Source organism: Heteronotia binoei, chromosome 19, assembly GCF_032191835.1.
Source record: "Heteronotia binoei isolate CCM8104 ecotype False Entrance Well chromosome 19, APGP_CSIRO_Hbin_v1, whole genome shotgun sequence".
Taxonomy (NCBI): domain Eukaryota; kingdom Metazoa; phylum Chordata; class Lepidosauria; order Squamata; family Gekkonidae; genus Heteronotia; species Heteronotia binoei.
The window spans coordinates 33,763,071-33,771,472 of NC_083241.1; the positions used below are offsets into that span (position 1 = coordinate 33,763,071).

General features: G+C 46.4%; 1 long non-coding RNA gene across 1 annotated transcript; it reads left to right on the forward strand.

The window, feature by feature from the left end:
• The first annotated feature begins 2,039 nt into the window (after positions 1–2,039).
• Positions 2,040–7,246, forward strand: LOC132587928 (uncharacterized). Its single transcript, XR_009556477.1, has 3 exons — positions 2,040–2,104; positions 2,301–2,427; positions 7,124–7,246. It is a non-coding gene; the product is annotated as an uncharacterized LOC132587928 (long non-coding RNA).
• The last annotated feature ends 1,156 nt before the right edge of the window (positions 7,247–8,402 follow it).

Below are 8,402 nucleotides of genomic sequence, written 5' to 3' on the forward strand. Positions count from 1 at the left end.
GGAGTGCTGTTGAGTTCTGGGAAAGAGCTGGGCCAGAGATCCTGGCTCAGCACACCATAACCTCTGATGTCAATTGCCAGCACTTACAGCTGTTCTGCTACCATGAATCCGATGGGCCCCAAGAGGTTTGCAGTCAGCTCCATGGACTTTGCAACCAGTGGCTGAAACCGGGGGAGCACAGCAAGAAGCAGATTTTGGACCTGGTGATCCTGGAGCAGTTCCTGACTCTCCTCCCCCAGGAAATGCAGAGCTGGGTCAGAGGATGTGGGCCAGAGAGCAGTTCCCAGGCGGTGGCCTTGGCGGAAGGTTTCCTCCTGAGTCAGGCCGAGGAGAAGAGGCAGGCAGAACAGGTAAGGGGATTTGCTCCAGGCATGTCCAATTCAAGCAACAATATCTGGCCTCATCCTGAAGTTTCCCTGTCAGACCTTTGTCCAAGTGTTAATCATCCAAATGGGAGATGTATTGGCTTCCCTTCAGTTGCCTTGTCTGCTAGAGAATTTTTATCTCCATCAGATAACTCACCAGGTCTGCTGACAGAAGGGTGCAGAGTCTGGGAGTGGGGCAGGACCCATTGCTTGCTGTCTTCCATTCCATCTCTCACCCCTCTCCCTCACTTCTGTTTCAGATGTTGGGACCATCCGTGAAGATAGAAGCTAAAATCACTGAGGTGGAAGGTGCTCCTTCTGAGGAGGAGCAGAGGGCGCAGGCCATGGAGTGTGCCCAAGACGGCCTCTCCTGTGGTAAGGACTCACTGTGCCTCGGCACAACTGGGGCACCCTTTGAACTTGATGGGTCTAGAGTTCAGGTCAGAAAAAAATGTTAAATACTTCTTCACACAACACAGAGTTGCATCCATACATACACCTTTATTGGCATAACAATACAGAGTTAATTTGTGGCACTTAATGTCTACTAACTGCGATGCCTCTAAAAGGAGAATAGATAGCTTCATAGAGGACAATTCCTTCAATTAATTTAAATATTCATATCTCAGCTTCCTTCCATAAGAGGAAATCAAAGTGCCTCAGAAGAGAAAAGGTGACCAGATCTCAGCAAATCTATCCAGACTGGTGAATAAAGGGAGCCCCCATCTTATGAGGCAGCAGAGCTCTGAAAACCAGTGTTAAAAGGTAAAGGTAGTCCCCTGTGCAAGCAGCAGTCGTTTTCCACTCTGGGGTGACATCGCATCACAATGTTTTCACGGCAGACTTTTTACGGGGTGGTTTGCCCTTGCCTTCCCCAGTCATCTACACTTTCCCCCCAGCAAGCTGGCGACTCATTTTACCCACCTCGGAAGGATGAAAGGCTGAGTCAACCTTGAGCCAGCTACCTGAACCCAGCTTCTGCCAGAATCAAACTCAGATCATGAGCAGAGAGCTTCAACTGCAGTACTGCAGCTTTACCACTCTGCGCCACGGGGCTGCTAAACCAGTGTTTAGGGCCCAATAATCATGGGCCAAATTACCAAGACCTCTGTGGTGTCATGAAAACCTGGTTGTGAAGTTAGGACTCCAAGAGACAGTCTGAAAACTCATTTCTATTACCCTCAAGTCTCCAGAGGCACTCAGGTTACATCCGGACCAAATGTGATGGTGACCTGTCATGCAATGTCATTTCCACTCCCTCTTTCCCTGATCCCTCCCACAGTTCACTTTTAGGTCACATAGGAGTCTGAAATACATTGGGAGTATTTATAATCCTTGAGCGAGGCCAGCCCTGCCGCTAGGCAAACTAGGTGACTGCCTAGGGCGCTGGCCTTTTGGGTGTTATAAATTGGGCACCCCATGTGACTTGGTGATGTTATCAGTGCAGGGGCGGGGCGCCAGAAGGTAGCCTCTCCTAGGCCGGCCCTGTCCCTGAGGCTAAGTACCTGCTGCTTCCTTTATGCCTCTCCCAGAATTTAGGAAGAACTGTCAAAAAATTGTTGTCTGTACAGAGGGCAAGGTGTCACAAACCGAGAAGGGGTTCCACGAAGCAGGGAACTAACAAGCAAAGCACCCTTCCTTCCTCCTTTGTCTCAGTCACAGGTGCTGATGAGATGTTGAGCTGCCATCTTTTCAGAGGTGTTGAAACTGCTGCTGCACCACCTGTCCAGGTAGGCGAGGTGAGCAGGGGACAGCCTGGGTCCCCCCTCCTTCCTCAGGGGGGCTTTTGCTCCTGAACTTTCTACAGGTTGTCTGGGCTAGACGTCCTCTTAATGCCCTTCCTTGTACCCACAACAAGCCATGCATCCTGTACCTGCCAGGGTGCCGTCTCTGCCTGGCATGGCCACTGAGGAAGGGATCTGCTTTTTCTTTCAGGGTCCCTTTTCCTTTGAGGAGGTGTCCATCTATTTCACGGAGGCAGAATGGGCCCTGCTGGATCCAGGACAAAGAGCTCTGTACAAGGATGTTATGTTGGAGAATTACGGGAATGTGGCCTTTCTGGGTAAGGATCTTTCAGGTTAACCACTTAACCACTACACCAAACTGGATAGCCAGTTTGGTGTAGTGGTTAAATGTGCGGGCTCTTATCTGGGAGAACCGGGTTTGATTCCCCCACTCCTCCACATGCACCTGCTAGCATTGCCTTGGGTCAGTCATAGCTCTGGCAGAGGTTGTCCTTGAAAGGGCAGCTGCTGTGAGAGCCCTCTCCAGCCCCACCCACCTCACAGGGTGTCTGTTGTGGGAGGAGATTGTGAGCTGCTCTGAGACTCTTCGGAGTGGAGGGTGGGATATGAATCCAATATCTTCTTCAAGTGCAAATTGCTGCCCTTGGGTTGGGGCATGAATTAAAATAGTGACTAGTAAAACATGTTTTTGAGGCCTGTTCTGGTACTTGGGGAGGGGCTGTGGCATGTAGAAGATCCATGTTTCTCTGGCATCTCCAGTGAAAAGGTTCAGGTAGGAGGTGATGGGAAAGACGTCTGTCTGAGACTCTGGAGAGCCACTGCCAGTCTGAGGAGACAGTACTGACTGTGCTGGACCAAGGGTCTGATTCCATATCAAGCAACTTCATGTGCTCCAATGTGTATACTTGCTGAGAGGCAACTGAGGCCAGTGTTGCAGCCCTCACCCAAGCTAGAGAAAGGTGTCCTCGCCTGAGGCAAAGGGGATGAGAGGCCCTCAGAAAGACTCTGGAAGGGGACAGAGCCTCATTTCTTTGTTGCCAACTTTTAAAAGTCACCAGGGCTATTTTTTCCTGGGGGAACGCAACAGAACAGAGGTCTGGAACCTCTTCGTGGAAAAGAAACAAAATTCTCAAAAAATGTTGAAAGGCTCATGAGGGGCACCCATGTGTTTCTCCTTCATTTCCCCCTTTTCTGGCTCCAGAAAAAAAGCCCTTCCAGACACCCTTCCCCCTGGTTGGGATTACAAATTTCCTCTCTGCCTGTGATCTAGAAATCATCCTGTCCGGAAACAAAACCTAGGTTGCCCTGGGTCAGTAGTCTTTGTCCCTTGGCAACATCCAGTTCATTAGGTTCACGAGGAGAGTGCATACAAGTAAAGCAGACCCCTTTTAAAAATGCAAAAATGCATAAATGCATTAACCTTTGGGGAAGAAGGGTACTTTGTCTCACAGATCCGTTTTCCTTATACTGACTTTGTTCTTCCAGAAGAATTTTTACTCTTCAATTTCTTTCCTTCCCCATATGAGAATGATCACTTTCTCTTCCCTGACCTGGATATCACAGGCTAGACCTATCTTGTCAGATCTCGGAACCAAAGAAGGGCCACCTCCAAGGAACATCAGGGCCATGACACAGAAGCAGACAATGGAAAAATCACCTCTAAATTTTCTCTCTAGCTTGCCACCTTGTGGTGCATAATGCTAAAGAGCTGGAACTTTTGGCTGCCAGATGATCTTAGGATCCCATGGCTACATAACACACTGCTGTACAATAAATAAATTCTCTCTTTCTCTCCCTCTCTGTCTGTGAAAGAAGCAAGAAGTATGAGAGAGACTACCATGGATACAGATAACAGCCTTACATCCAAAGGAAGCCTGCAGAGTTCTTCAAGAGGGTCCCAGGAGCATATTTCCTTACCAAATGAGCTGACCGAGAGTGAGTATCCTTCATGGCTTTGTCAATGGAACACGCAAGGAATAGCCATGAGGGATTTCTGACTCACTTCTGAGTAGAGATTAAAATTTCCAGAAATTTTGAAGCTTGGAAAACCCCCCAGTTTTTTCCAATTTATTCCCCGGCAATTTTTGGAAAAAATGAAAAAAATGCTACATTAGCACTTCTTTTTTCTTTTCCAAATTGAAAGTCATTCTGTTACTTTAGGAACATAAAATATGACTATGGACAATTTTACTGGGCATGAAATTATTACAACTAGCATATTAAAAATATAGTGTATCCAAACAGTTATTACAAACAGAATTTACTTTTAAAATATAAATAAGAGCCAGTTTAGTGTAGTGGTTAAGTGTGCGGACTCTTATCTGGGAGAACCGGTTTGATTCCCCACTCCTCCACTTGCACCTGCTAGCATGGTCTTGGGTCAGCCATTGCTCTGGCAGAGGTTGTCTTTAAAAGGGCAGCTGCTGTGAGAGCCCTCTCCAGCCCCTCCCACCTCACAGGGTGTCTTTTGGGGGGGAGGAAGGTAAAGGAGATTGTGAGCCGCTCTGAGACTCTTCGGAGTGGAGGGCGGGATATAAATCCAATATTTTCTTCTATCTTATTTGTAATTGTAACAAATGGAGCAAAAATCTCCTGAACTGTTTGCTAGTTTATGTGGAATACATAAAACAAAACAATTTTTGAAAATCCAGAAGTAACCATTATTCATATTTCCTCTCCACAGTCTTAAATAAAAAAGTTAAACATTCATGTTAAAATAAAATGTTTCATAATCAATTTATTTTATTAGGGTTTGTAGAATCCTTCGGGCTCAAGTGCCATGTTCTACTGGAGAAAGTTTTCCTTCCAGACGTTTCGTTGTCAGCTGCGGAGAACATCCTCAGTGGCGTTGCAGCCGGAGCAGGCGCTCAGACCTTCTTGGCTGCTGTGCATTGAGTGAGGCCAGGGCTGCTGGAGAGCTGCTATTTCTAGGCTGGAGGGGGTGTGGTGAGAGGGCAATTGGTTTATGAATGTACCCATTGTTTGGTGGGGCTGCCCTCCTAAAACCACGTTGCTGGTTCCGGTATATAGATGATGCCTTTGCCATCTGGAGTCATGGAGAGGCTGCGTTGAATAAGAACATAAGAGAAGCCATGTTAGATCAGGCCAATGGCCCATCCAGTCCAACATTCTGTGTCACACAGCGGCCAAATATATATATACATACACACATATATACATGCACACACACACTGTGGCTAATAGCCACTGATGGACCTCTGCTCCATATTTTTATCTAACCCCCTCCTTCATCTGAATTCAGCTTCACTTTCTCCTTCATCTGAATTCAGTCCATCCTCGTATCCAGTTCACCGTGGAGAAAGAAAACAATGGTCAACTTGCCTTTCTTGACGTCCTCATCACCAGGAAAGATGACGGAAAACTCGGCCACACTGTATTCTGGAAACCCACACACACCGACCGCTATCTAAGTAAGAATTCCAATCATCATCCTCGCCAAAAACGTCCTCGCCAAAAACGTGCAGTTGTAAAAACGCTCATCCACCGAGCATCACGTATCTGTGATCCAAGCCAACTCCAGCACGAGCTACACCACCTCAACCAGTCACTGCAGGCCAATGGATACTCCCAACAAGAAATTAAAAGAGCCCTCTACCCCAGGAGACCATCCACACCAAATCCCGAGCCACACACAAATGTAGGTACAGCCTTCCTGCCCTACATAAAAACTGTCACTGACCGCATTGGCAAAATTCTCAAACACCACAATGTGGACACAGTCTTCAAGCCCACACAACAGATCCGCCACATGCTGCGCTCTGCCAAAGATATGAGAGATCAACTTTCAACCCCTGGAGTCTACAAAATACCCTGCTCCTGTGGTGCAATCTGTGTTGGCACTACCCAACGCAGTATCAACACCTGCCTCACCGAACACAAGAGACACTGTCGCTTGTTTCAGCCAGAAAAATCAGCTGTCGCTGAACATGCACTTCAAGAAGGAGATCACATCATCCACTTTGAAAGAACTGAAGTCCTTTCTACGGTCTCACATTATCACACCTGCCTGAACAGAGAAGCTATTGAGATTTACAAACACCAGCACAACTTTAACAGAAAGGAAGAAGGCATTTCCATCCACCATTCTTGGTATCCAGCTCTGCAAAACACCCTACAGACTAAAAATTGCAGAAGGTCACAGAACAAGCAGCACATTCCAGAGAACAATCAGCACAATCAACAACCATCTTCCTTATCTTCACACCCCTTCCAACCCTCCTAGCAATCAACACAGAACAATGGTCATATTCCACAGCCAGTTTCCTTATCACCACCCTTCCAGGAAGCCCCACCAAACAATGGGTACATTCACAAACCAATTGCCCTCTCACCACACCCCCTCCAGCCTAGAAATAGCAGCTCTCCAGCAACCCTGGCCTCACTCAATGCACAGCAGCCAAGAAGGTCAGAGCGCCTGCTCCGACTGCAACGCCACTGAGGATGTTCTCCGCAGCTGACAACGAAACGTCTGGAAGGAAAACTTTCTCCAGTAGAACATGGCACTTGAGCCCGAAAGATGCTACAAACCCTAATGATGATGCCAGCCGTGAAAACCTGAAATCTTTGACAATTTATTTTATTTTATTTTTTCAATTTTTCAGGAAAAAACAAAAAAGGCTTCAGGAAAAAACAAAAAGACTCGTTTTTTCTGAATGTTTCCAGGTTTTTTTCCGGGCCTTCACATTTCTACTTCTGAGCAACACTTAGTTGGAACAATCATACATCCTTTCTGGGTAAGGAGGGAGGCAGGGCTTCTGGGGACTGGAAATCTGGAAACTCAGAAACCCCTTCAGGGCAAGAACTCAGCTTTGGCTCTTGAGAGAGTTTGAGGTATCCTTAAATACTAGATAGTCTGGGGAAAGCTGGTTAGGGTAATTAAGGTCAGCCAAGCAGGATGAGGCCAAAGGGCCATCAGTCCTTTTTTACTGCAATAGATGCCTTTAGACCTTACGAACCATCCCAGGTGCTAACAAGATCTCTCATTTTTTTCAGCAAAAGATGATCAGAGGAATGAGGAGGGTGAGGAATTTCATCAGCAAATGCCAGAGAGAGATAAAAATGAAACCTTAAAGGAAAACGTCACGAATCGAAGCAGAGCAAAGAGAAATAAAGGTGGCAGTATGGTTGAGAAACGAGATGGAAGAGAGCATAATGCACATTTTCCAAAGCACAGGATAATGAAGGCAAGTCAATCCATTCATTGTGAAAACTACATTGGAAATAGATCAAAGCTTCTTGGGCACCAAAGAACCCACACAGGGGAGAAATCTTTTGAACACTCAGTTTCTGGAAAGCAATTCAGTAAGAGCGGCAAGCTTCAACAGCGTCAGAGGAGTCACATAGGGGAGAAATCTTTTGAATGCTCAGTGTGTGGAAAGAAATTCAGTCAGAGCAGCAATCTTCAAAAGCATCAGAGGAGTCACACAGGGGAGAAATCTTTTGAATGCTCAGTTTCTGGAAAGAAATTCAGTAAGAGCAGCAAGCTTCAACAGCATCAGAGGAGTCACACAGGGGAAAAATCTTTTGAATGCTCAGTGTGTGGAAAGAAATTTAGTCTTAGAGGCAATCTTCAAAGGCATCAAAACACTCACACACGAGAGAAACCTTTTGAATGTTCTGAGTGTGGAAAGACATTCAGTCGAAAAAGCAGTCTTCAGCTGCACCAAAGAACCCACACAGGGGAGAAACCTTTTGAATGCTCTGAGTGTGGAAAGACATTCAGTCAGAAAAGGAGTCTTCAACTGCACAAAAGTGAACACATGGGGGAGAAACTTTTTGAATGCTCAGAGTGTGGGAAGAGATTCAGTCACAGTGGCAAACTTCAGTGGCATCAGAGAACTCACAAAGAGAAATGTTTTCAATGTTCAGAGTGTGGAAAGAGCTTTAGTCAGAGTGGCAGTCTTCAACGGCATCTTAGAACCCACACAGGGGAGAAACCTTTTGAATGCTCAGAGTGTGGAAAGAGATTCAGTCTGAGAGGCACTCTTCAACAGCATCAGAGAACCCACACAGGGGAGAAACCTTTTGAATGCTCAGAGTGTGGAAAGAGATTCAGTGAGAGGGGGACTCTTCAACAGCATCAAAGAACTCACACAGGAGAGAAACCTTTTGAATGCTCAGAGTGTGGAAAGAGATTCATACAAAGTGGCAAACTTCAGCGCCATCGGAGAACTCACACAGGGGAGAAACCTTTTGAATGCTCAGAGTGTGGAAAGAGATTCAGTCAAAAAATCAATCTTGAACTGCACCATACTGAACACATGGGGGAGAA